A 12,463-nucleotide genomic window follows, 5' to 3' on the forward strand; every position below is an offset into this window, starting at 1 on the left:
AGAGGGATCCGCAGGATTTTGTTACAGAGGCCAGGGGGTTACACGCATTAACCAAAAATTCGATGTAATGAACCTATCATTACAATTGATAAAAAGCGTTGACAGTTACAAGTGGGCAGACCAGATTCCCTGAGGTTGCTGGCAATTTTATCTTGAGACTCAAAACAGGAAGAGTGGAAGCACCTTCTAATCCCTGGTCCCTTACAAGGTTACTGTTAACAGCTTTTCAAAGACCTTTTCTACATATATAACCGAATTTTTGGGGAAGTCCCCAAATTTCTGCCAAGTTCACTATCTACTGCTTCAGGTCTTTATTCAGATGTTAGCCCCACTTAACAGGCCTTCCTTGAAGCTGCCTGTCTGGAGACTGCAAAATCTCCCATCCCTTTTCTTCTTCCCACTCTAGTTTTCCATTTTACCATTCACCCTCTAAACTACCCAGTGTCTTATTTCTCTTCTTCTCTGCCTGTCTGCTCCCCTGTATCTCCTCTTTTTATAACTTGCTGCATCCCCAGTGCCTTCAACAGGGCCTCATACACAGTAAGCTGTCTCCTCCCCACACACACAAAAAAATGTATTTATGAATGGATCAATCTCTGTTACGACTATTTCCTCCCTTCTTATGAAACAAAACCAGATATACTACGCTGAGATCATATATCTTTATTTAAGCAATGGATGGTTGACAACCTTTAAAACTTCTGTGTGATATTCCGTCCTAGAGATGGGCCATAATCCGCCCTGCCTGGTCTCATGGATGTTTTGAGTTGTTTCCAAATTGGGGAGATGGCTGACAATGCTACACTGAACTTCTCTGGGCACACATCTTTGTAAGTGCATGACCCATAAGCTTGCTCAAAAAGGACTCCTGATATCATGATTAAGACCACAGACTCTGAAACCAGAAGGCCCAGGTTTGAATCTCAGATCTATCACTTACCAATCACATGACCTTGATCTATCACTTACCAACCGCGTGACCTTGAGTGACGTATCAAACTTTTCTGGAGTTCAACTTCATCTGTGAAGGAGATACCATAACACCTCCCTACTGGGTCTGTAGTGCAGAAGTGAGTGGATTAATGAATGAAAACACAGAAAGTGCTTGGCGCGAGGCCTGAGACACTGTTAAGTTCTCAATACATGGAGACCATTATTATGACTTCTAGGTAGACAAATTCCCAGATCAAAAGGTAATTTACATTATGATGTTTCAGTAAAAAAAACCACGGTGGACGCAGGTAGTTCAGGGCCTAAAGTGTCTACAAGGTCAGAAGCCCTCTTGAAACAGAGAGTGAAAAAAAGTATAAGACAAGAGCACCATCCAGGGTGTTGGACAGAGTGCTGGCTCTGTTGGACGAGACATCTGGAGGCTCGTACTTCATCTGCCTCACAGGACAGCCTCGTCTGATGCTGGCGGCTCAGCAAAAAAGCCATGCCCACTTCCACTCACCCAAGCGAGGCCAGAGTGAGTGTTTCCCCACAACCTCGCTAACACAGTGTTTTAACACTTTCAGTCTTTCCCAGTTCAATGGCCTAAGAGTTATGTAGTCTGAGTCACCTCTCCCTGGCTAAAAAGTGGCATTTTCACACACATGCATATATGCATATATCCGTTGCTTGTGGGGGTGGAATGAAAGAGGGATGCTGAAAAGTACAGTAAGATTCTGTCTTTGGGGCGCCTGGTTAGCTCAGTGGGTTAAGCCTCTGCCTTTGGCTCAGGTCATGATCCCAGGGTCCTGGGATAGAGTCCTGCATCGGGCTCTCTGCTCGGCGGGGAGCCTGCTTCCCTCTCTCTCTCTCTGCCTGCCTCCCTGCCTACTTGTGATCTCTCTCTGTCAAATAAATAAATAAATAAAAATCTTTTAAAAAAAAAGATTCCACCTTCGTTTGCATCTGTATTGTAATGTTAAAAAAAAAATAATCTTGAGATAAGGCGAAGATCCTGGACCATTTCAAGGAGCCCACTGTAATCCCAAGGGTCCTTATAAGAGGGAAGCAGAGGGAGGGGCAACATATCATGTGGCTGCCACTGAAGATGGAGGAAAGGACCCACAAGCCAAAGAATGTGAGGAATGCCACTGGGAAAAGTTTCAAAAAGGTCAGGGGACTGATTCTCCCCAGAGCCTCCCCAGGGAGTGCGGCCAGGGTGACACCCTGATTTTGGCCCAGGGAGGTTGCTTCTGCAACCTCTCTTACAGCACCTCTCTTACAGCTGTAAGAGAATAAATGTGTGTTGTTTGATGGCAGCAAAAGGCTCTTAGAACAGTGTCTGGCACACAGTGGGTATGCTTAACGTTACTCATTTTTTTTTTTAAGATTTATTTATTTGAGAGGGACAGACAGATGAGGGAGGGGGAATGGAGGGGCAGAGGGAGAAGAGAGAGAAACTCCAAGGGGACTCTGGACTCTGCCCTGAGCACGGCGCCCTACACAGGGTACGATCTCATGACCCCAAGATCACGACCTGAGCTGAAACCAAGAATCAGTCACTTAACCCACTGAGCCACCCAGGCGCCCCATAACTGTCTTATTATTACCTGAAACACCCCTGGCCAGACCAAGGCCTCTGGCAACAGGTCACAGTCACAGACATTTGCTGCCTTATTGGTTAAAGGGCTGCTCCCTTTGCATCTGCCTCACGGTCTGATAGGCCTTGTTGATGCCCATTTTACAGAGAGGAAGACAGGCTCACTGAGGCTCCCCTGCACAGTGGGTCACAGCTGCTTGGTAGTAACCAACAACCACAAACTGTATGACTTACACCAGCATAAGTGGGGCACTCAGCGGGGATGGGCAGGAGGGGAGCGCAGTGGGTGAAACATTGGACTCTTGGTCTGGGCTGAGGTCATGATCTCAGAGTCCTGGGATCCAGCCCTGCATCCGGTCCGCGCTCAGCAGGGAGTCCACTTAGAGACCTAGAGATTCTACCCCCTCCCGCCTGTACCTTCCCCTCCCCCCACCCACGTGTGCGCCCGCTCTCCCTTTCACGCTCTCATAAAGAAAGAAAGAAAGAAAATGTTTTTAAAAATTTAGAAATGGGGCGCCCGGGTGACTCAGTCGGTTAAGCCTCTGCCTTCAGCTCAGGTCATGATCCCAGGGTCCTGAGATCTAGCCCCGCATCAGGCTCTCTGCTCAGCGGAGAGCCTGCTTCTCCCTCTCTCTCTGCCTGCCGCTCTGCCCACTCGTATTCTCTATCTCTGTGTCAAATGAATTGAAAAAAAAAAATTATAAATAGCAGACGTGTATCTTTCCACAGTTCCAGAGGCCACAAGTCCGAAATCAAAGTGTGGGCAGACTTGCCCCTTCCCTAGGCTCTGAGCTAGGACCTGTCCCAGGCCCTTCTCGGTGGCTACACGCATCACTCCCATCTCTGCCTGGGTCTTCATGTGGCCTTCCTCTCCACGGCTCTGTGTCTCCTCCTTTTCTGTCTCTTCCAGGGACACCAGTTGTGGGGTGTAGGGCCTCCCTGATCCAGGATGATCACTTCTCAAGATCCCTAATTGAAATTCACCAGCAAAGGCCCTGATTCCAGAGATGGTCCCATTCTCAGGTTCCTGATGAAGGCATCTTGGCGACAGCAGCAGCAGGGCCAGGATTGGAACCTAGTCCCAGGGTCTTGCAAGCCTTCACGTGGCCCAGCCCTCCGTAGAGCCCCGCACACCCCAGAAAGATCCAAAGGAATCAATCTTAAGGAATGTTGCTCCAGGCCCACGGAACAATGTTTTGGGTCCTGGATGGTGGCACAGGCTAGTCCTCCTGCTTGGAAACCTCTTCCACCAGGCTCAGCGCTAAGGTCACTTCCCCCAGGAAACCCTCCTACCCCCAGCTAGGTCGGGTGCCACTCTGGGCTGTACCCCCCCCCACCGCCCTGATTCTCACATCCCAGTCCTGCCCACCCCAGTCCTCACTGCCCAGGGGCAGGGCTGGGGTTTTTGCTGTCACCACTGAGTCCCCAGAACCGTCCAGCACAAGGCCATAGTAGTTCTCAATACATATGGAATCACTAAAGCAACCTCGTTCTCCCAGAGCTTCGGTGTCCCCAAACCATTAGCCCAGCAGGACCCAACTCCATCCTATCCCAAATATGCTTTATGACACAAACTCCTTGCAAAATACCGCTTGTACTCCCCTCTAAATGAAATGCCTACACAGTATGTCCTACCTACATACATCTTTTTTTTTTTCGTTTTTAAGATTTTATTCATCCTTTTGAAAGACGGGGAACGAGGCAGGGAGAGGGGCAGAGGGAGAAGGAGCAGCAGACTCCCTGTTGAGCAGAGAGCTCATTCAGGGCTCCATCCCAGGAACCCAGGATCATGACGTGAGCAGGTCGATGCTTCACTGAAGCATCCCATTTTTTTTTTCTTTTTTAACTTAAATAAACCCTACCCCCAACCTGGAGCTCGAACACACGACCCCAAGACCAAGAGTCGCATGCTCTTCCGACTGAGCCAACCAAGCACCCCTATACACATCATTTTTAATATAATAACCTAAATTGACCATAAAGGAGAAATTACAGAAATCGAAGGGAAGAAATTTATAATAAAGCAACACACGTGAACCCTGGAAATCGTCAAGAAGTAGTCAAACGCTTTCAGCTCTTACAACGAATAGGCTTGGGTGTTGGAACGCTTGCTAATGAAACAACATCCTTTTGCGGGTAGCTGAGATTTCTAAAAAGGGCTGAGCGCATGCGCAGGCGCGTGTGCAGCCCAGTCTTCCACGCGAGTCTTCCCGGGGACCCTGGAATACCGCAGCTGGTGGCTGTGATGAGCTCCTCGGGTGTGACTTTGACAGCAGGAGCAGGGTTGCAGGCGTGACGTGATGATCCAGAATGATGCATCACCCTCGGTTGATTTCTGAACACAACGTAGCACAATTTTCCCTCGACGCAAGTAGGGGACTCCCTGGAAAATTCATGCTATACTGAAACCCTGCAAATAACAGTTTGTGTCTACCCACAAAAGAATGTCTCAGGTGCAAAGGCCTGACAAGGTCAAGCGGTGGTAAAGATCGTGTGCAGCCGCGGGGACGCTTGCCCACGGCTGGAGGGGGATACAAAATGCCGCCGCGACTGTGGGTAACCTCTGGGCAATTTCAGCTATGGTTGGATGCGAACACTCACCCTAGGCGCCAGCAAACACACTCGTCAGGATCGACCCAACAGAAATGCATGCACACATTCACCAAGCAACATGTCACCTATGAGAATATTCATAGCAGCGGGATGCCTGGGTAGCTGGTTTGGGCTTAGGTCATGATCCCAGGGTCCTGGGATCGGGCTCCCTGCTCCAGGACAAGTCTTCTTCCTCTCCTTCTGCCTGCTGCTCCCCCTGCTTGTGCTCTCTCTCTTTGTCAAATAAATAAATAAAATCTTTTTTTTTTTTTTTAAAGGGGGTTAGGGCGCCTGGGTGACTCAGTGGGTTAAGCCGCTGCCTTCAGCTCAGGTCGTGATCTTGGGGTCCTGGGATCGGGTCCAGCATCCGGCTCTCTGCTCAGCGGGGAGCCTGCTTCCCTCTCTCTCTCTGCCTGCCTCCCTGCCTACTTGTGATCTCTCTCTGTCAAATAAATAAATAAAAATCTTTTTTTTAATTTTTAAAAAAATTTTAAAAAATAAAATAAATAAAAAGGGGGTTAGATGTTCATAGCAGCTTTAACATAATTGCCCCCTGATGGGCTGATTTGTGTCCCCTCCCCATTCATGTGTCAATCACCCAAACCCCGCCCCAGGGCGTCAGAATGTGACCTAATTTGGACAACGGCCTTTTACAGAGGTAATTCAGCGAAAATGAGGTCATTAGGGTGGGCCCTAATCCCATGTGACTGGTGTCCTTATAAGAAGAGATTAGTATACACGCACACAGAGTATACAAACCCGTGGGAGGCCACAGGGAGAAAACAGCCATCCGAGAGCCCAGGAGAGAGGCCGCAGAAGAAACCAAGCCTGCTGGCTCCTTGAGGTAGGACTTCTCGCCTCCAGGGTTATGAGAAAAGAAAGTTTTGTTGCTTCATGCCATCCAGTCTGGGCTGCTTGGTGGTGGCCGCACTGAGCAAAACTGATACCACCCCAAATCAGAAGCAACCAGAATGCCCATCAGCGGGGCAATGGATATTCTCACTGCGGTGTCTTGACACAGGGGGAGACCATCCAGCAGGGAAAATGAACCATCTTTCCCCACGCTCAGCGGCATGCACGAATCTTAGGAACATTATGGCGAGTGACAAAAGCCAGACGGACACAAAGAAGCACATACCATGTGATTCTACTGATAGGAAGTTCTGGAACAGGCAAAAGTCACCTCTGCTGTTAGAATCGGGGATTATGGGGCTCCTGGGGGGCTCTGGTCATGATCTCAGGGTTCTGGGATGGAGCCCCTCGTGGGACTCCCTGTTCGGTGGGAAGCCTGCGTCTCCCCCTCCCACTCCCTTTGCCCGCGTTCCCTCTCTCGCTGTCTCAAATAAATAAAGTTTAAAAAAAAAAAAAAGATTTGAGGATAATGATAGTCCAGGGGGGAGGGACTCGAAAGGGCCTCCTCCTGGGAAGAGGCTGGAGCTTGTCAGGTTTTATCCCTTTCCCTGGGGAGCTGATGACATGGAGTTTTACACTTGGGATTTGTGGGTTTTAGGAAAGGGTGTATGTTATGCCTTTGTCTCAACAACGTTTTAAAGAACTTTGGAAATAGGGGCGCCTGGGTGGCTCAGTGGGTTAAAGTCTGCTTTCGGCTCAGGCCATGATCCCAGAGTCCTGGGAGAGAGCCCCACATCCGGCCCTCTGCTCAGCGGGGAGCCTGCTTCCTCCTCCTCTGCCTATCTCTCTGCCTACTTGTGATCTCTCTCTGTCAAATAAATAAATAAAATCTTTTAAAAAAAAGACACCATTAAAAATACCTTGTGTTTGTACGTGAAATGGAGCTAAGTTCTAGCATCAGTACATAGTTCCCAAACTACGTGAAGATCTGGTAGGAAATTTGACAGCCAAGCGGGCCGACTTTCGCGGAGCGAGTTTCCCGCTCGCCACCAGGAGCCGCTGTGGCGCACTCCTTGCCGCTTTACACGCGGGACAAGCATTCATTCAACGAACAGTACTTGAACCATGAAAACCCTCTCCGTGCCCGGCCTCGTTCTGGTTTTCCGACTGTGAAACGGAGATCAGAACGTACAGCTGTCCTGGAGGCTTGTCCCTGTCCCCGTGGAGCTCACTTTCTCCAAGAGAAGACAGACCCTACATAGCTAAACAAATGAATATGTTAATAAGAGCGCTGCGGAGCAAAATAAGACTGGGTGACAGGACAGAGATGGTTCCGGAAGGCTTCTCTGAGGAGGTGACGTTTGAGCAGAGACCAGAGTGAAACGTGGGGGCAGACAAGCCAGATGAATACGGGGACGACCCAGGTGAAGGAAAGAAAGACGGTGGCTCCGTTCACTAGCAGCAAGGTGGAAAGGGAGAATCAGGTAGACCCAGCCAAGCCCAGAAGGAAGTAAAGAGTGACATATTCTCTGGCGCAAACACCTCAGGCTGAGGTACCTACAAGATGATCTCCTATGAGCCTGGAGAGAGGCAAGGAAGCAACCAGCGAGTCCTGCCTGGACGAGGTGACACAAGATAAAGTAGAGTATTTGTTTTATCATGATTGCTTTAAAGTCCCAACTGACTTGCCTACAGCCACATCTCCAACCCTGAAAGAGAGTCTGTGCTAATATTTAAACAGTATATATTTACGTTTTTATTTTAATTCCAGCTAGTTAACCTACAGTGCTTAAAGAGCATTTTCTACGTGGTGGCCTCACTTTTGTTGCATGAATTATCTTCTAAGCACATCCCAAAGCCCTTCTAAACAACCACTTTACAAAGCAGGACACTAAAGCCCAGAGATGCTGTGAGTTGCCCAGGGTCACCCGTCCAGCTGGGATTCGAGCCTGTAGGGATCTTTCTAACTCCAGAGCTCACTATACCACCTCTCTGACAAGTCTAGTACAATTCTTAGCAGTATCGTGATAGGCAAGGTACTTAATCTTTCTGTGACTCAGTTTCCCCATGTGGAAAATGGCACTCATGATAACATGCCATAAGGATTATGTAAGATAAGTGCCGGGAACAGTGCCTCACACACTGCATGTTTTTGCTGTTACTGCAATGATCCATTGAATCTGCCAACATCTACTGAGCCAGTAATGTAGACTTCACTTTCAAAATCTATACATCTGAATAAATCCAGAATCCTACCACATCTCCTACCTCTACTTCCTGCCTTTCAGGATAGTCATAGTATTTAACGACGTCGTGTACACAGTAGGTGTGTCATTATTTACGATTGATATTTCTCTCAGTCCCTTCCTCCTTCCAGCTGCTCCGGCCAAAACCTGGAGTTGCCCAAACTTCTCTCTTTCCTTCACATCCACACCCAATGCCTCAGCCAATCCCATCGGCTCCCCCTTGGATCTGACCCAAGGATCACCTCCTTCCTGGGCTCCCTGCTTTCTGCTCACAGCCTGTTTCCCACTTGACCGCCAGAGGACGCCTGTTAGGACTAAATCAGCTCACCTCCCTCTGCTCAGAACCCTCCAGAGGCTCCCACCTTGTCAGAGTAAAAGCTAAAGTCTTCATCTGGATTTAACCCCCTCTCAGACCTCGACTTCCATCCTTCACCCCTTCTTCACTCACTCCCAGCTGTTCCCAGCTGCAGAGGAGCTTCTCACCATCCTGGACATGCCCACTCTGGTCTCAGGACCTTTGCACCTGCCCTTCCTTCTGTCTGGACACCCCTTGCTTCTTCACCTGCTTTGGGCCTTTACTAAACTATCACTTCCTCAGTCACCCTTGAGAATAAGACCACCCTCAACACTCTTGAGCCCTCTCCCCTGCTTCCTTTCTGGACTTCGAGACTCCCTTTGCATTCTTTTTTTTTTTTTTTTTAAAGATTTTATTTATTTATTTGACAGAGAGAGATCACAAGTAGGCAGAGAGAGAGGAGGAAGCAGGCTCCCTGCTCAGCAGGGAGCCCAATGCGAGACTCGATCCCAGGACCCTGAGATCATGACCTGAGCCGAAGGTAGCGGCTTAACCCACTGAGCCACCCAGGCGCCCCTCCCTTTGCATTCTTATTTGCGTTCTTTATTGTCTGTCTCCCCTAGACCAGAGATTCAGCCTCATGGATTGGGACATGGGTTTTTGTCTGTTCTGTTCACTGTTGTATTCCCAGTGCCTTCAACATTGCCTGGCCCAGAGGAGGCCCTCGATAAGCCTCTGCCAAATGAATGAATGAATGAATGAATGACCGACCACAGACATCCTGGTGGTCTTACCCATTCCCTTCTCTCCCCATGTAAGCCCCCAGAGGGCTCCATTCACCAGCTGTGACCTTAGGCAGCCGACCTCAGTTCTCTGACCTCAGTTTACCCACTGTAAATGGAATTTAAGATGGTCTCTTCCCCAGCGGGGTCGTTGTGAGGATTAAATGGGTTCCTATTTGCAGCGTTCATAACCCCGCGACGTGGTCAGTGGCAAAGGTGGACTTTTTGCGCGGCACGTGTGCTTCCGCATTTCGCCGCTCGGGGGCAGCAGGCGCCCGAAGGATTCGCCCGCGCGGCCGGCGCGGGAAAATGAGCGGGGGTAACTCCAGCAGAGGAAGCTGATGAAATCCAAGCCAACTAGCAGTGAGCTCATCCCGCCCGGGCGCCTCCGGAAGCCACGGGGCCGCCAGGCCTCTGCCTGGCCGGAGCGATAAAGCTCCGGTGCTGAACCAGGGCGGGAAGTCCTTCCTGAAGTCTGCCCTGCGTGGGGCCTGCTGCCAGAATCCTAGGCCTGCAGGGAGGGGCGAGGATGAAATCGCGAATAGTCCCTTGGCTGTCTCCGCAGAATGAAAAGTGAATTCTGAGCATGGCTGTGGGAGTGAGAGAGAAAGGGGATGGGGGAGGGCGGAGGGGGGAGGGAAGGGGGGAGAGTCAGAGACAAGAGGTGGGAGAGACAAGGGAAGGGGAGACGAAACGGGGGGGAGACTGAGGCAGAGTTAGGGGGAGACGGAGACTGAGGAGACAGCTCGTCAAAGTCAGAGGGAGGGACAGAGATGGAGAGAGACAGAGAGACACCAGGACTTGCAGAGATGGCGAGACAGACCCTGGAAGAGACAGAGACGGGGTGTGGGAGACAGAGGCAGAGAGCGCGCGACCGCAGGGGCACAGAGGGAGCGAGAGAGCAACGTGGGAAAGACGGAGCCGCGCCGAAACCTAGCAAGTGGCAGAGACGCGGGAAGCCGAGGCACAGAGTCCCGCGAGGGAGATGGACGGAGTCCCGGGGGCAGAGCCGCAGACTGTGGGCGCGCCAGTAGGGAGAGGGTCGGCTGCAAGGGCGGGCCGGGCGCAGAGTGCGGCGCGGGGAGGGCCCCTCCCCACCCCCCATCCCCGGGGCGGCGGCGGCGGCGGCGGCGGCGGCCGAGTTCCCGAGTTACCAAGTTACCGCAGGATTCGCGAGCTTCTCACTGGCGAGGCCGCAGCCAATCAGAAGGCAGCGCCGCTGTTCTCGGGCAGGAGGCCCGGAGACTCGCGCACCTTCCCCCGACACCCAGCGAAGCACGCGGACACACAATCGCAATAGCTCGCACACACACACACTGTCCCAGGGACGCGCAGCATCGCCCCCACACGCGCGCACCATCACCGTGACACACAGACGTGCACACACCGGGAGCACACCGAGACCCACGGCATCGCAGGAGCACACCGAATCTCACTCGGCAGACACAGTCCCAGGACATACACGAGCACTGCCCGGACCCACAACCACAACGACACACCTTAGGCCAACACACAACCGCATCCGTGCAGTCTCTATGACTTAATCCCTAGAACACACAGTATCAGGGACACACACACACACACGATCACAGTGACACCCTCATAACCCCACAGCCAATTTATCCCCGTGACACACAACCGCAGTGACACACTCAGTCACGGTGGTTCACAACATTGCAGAGACACCATTTTATTAACATATATAGAGTCCCATATAGAGAGAGACACACATCACCCTGACAACACAACCACAATGACACAATTACAACGACACACATACAATGACACGAAGAGTTGCATGGATGCACATATGCTCAGTAATGCATGGTGTCATGAACACACAACACTTCAGATACAATGACAGTGTTACACACACAATCCCACCATACACAACACTGTTCAGACACACACAGTAACAGTGACACGCATGCACATCTCTTGACACACAGCAGAGCGCAATGGCACACAACAGTGACACAACATGCCCAGCACACTACACCACAGTAATGTTACACCAATGCGTCCTACCACATTAACACAAGGGTACAATGACACAGCACTTTCACAAACACTTCTACTAACACACATGATTCCCACACGTAGACAGTCCCCATGCCACACCAACACAATCACACAGACACACACCATCATATACAATCCCCATGTCACGCCAACACAATCACATGGACATACACTGATGTTGTGTCCACAATCACATGGACACACACCATCTCACCTATGCACACCAGCCCACTGCACAAAACAACACATTGACACAACACACAGATACACCATCGCACTCACGCACAGCACACCAGAACATCACACAATAGCATATTGATGCACAACCGCAGTCACAGACACCCAGTGGGACAAATGTAGCAGGCTGACACACCATAGCACCTTCCTGACACACACAACCGACGGACACACAATAGCACACTAACAGTCACACACACCCACATATCGCACCCTGACACAACCACCACCCTCATATGTCAACCCCTTGACAAGCAGCACACTGACCCAGCAGAGCTCCAGAGAACTCTCCAGCACACACACGCACACAAACACACAGTCACACAAACACTGCCCCATCCTTGCCCTTGCCCCAGTAAGATGTGTGCAGTGTGGGATGCTGGAGGGGGTGGGTGTGCTGAGTGGGCTTGTGTGTGTGTGTGTGTGTGTGTGTGTGCTTATGCCTCCTCTTCCCGGCCCTTCTTGGGGGGCGGGGCCATGCGGCAGCCGCTGTTACCGGGTAAACTTCCCCGCCCCCCCCCCAGCGCGGCCATTAGTCAACCCCCCCCAGGATGATGTCATCGCCTCATTCTGGAGGCTGAGTAATCCTCGACTCCCCCCCCCCCCCCCCAGGTACCGGGGTAGGGGCGGGCCGCACCTGGGCTCACAGGGTCTGGAGCTAGGGGCTCTGCTCCCTGGGTTTCCCTGGGGTGGGGACTGAGGAATCTGAGCCGCTCTGGAGTGGCCTGGGGACTCACATCAGGGTCCCTTGAGGCTGGAGGCTCCCAGTCCTGGATCCCTGGTGGCCAACTAAAGGCACTGGAAGGCTGGAACTTCCCGATCTGGGGTCCAGAGCATCGGAGGGTCCTGGAACTGGGAAGAACGCCCCTGCACCACTGTGAGGGCCTGGGTCACCTCTGCAGGTGTC

The sequence above is a fragment of the Mustela putorius genome, unplaced genomic scaffold (assembly GCF_011764305.1).
Source record: "Mustela putorius furo isolate JIRA1106 unplaced genomic scaffold, ASM1176430v1.1 tig00000196_pilon_pilon_pilon, whole genome shotgun sequence".
Classification (NCBI taxonomy): Eukaryota; Metazoa; Chordata; class Mammalia; order Carnivora; family Mustelidae; genus Mustela; species Mustela putorius.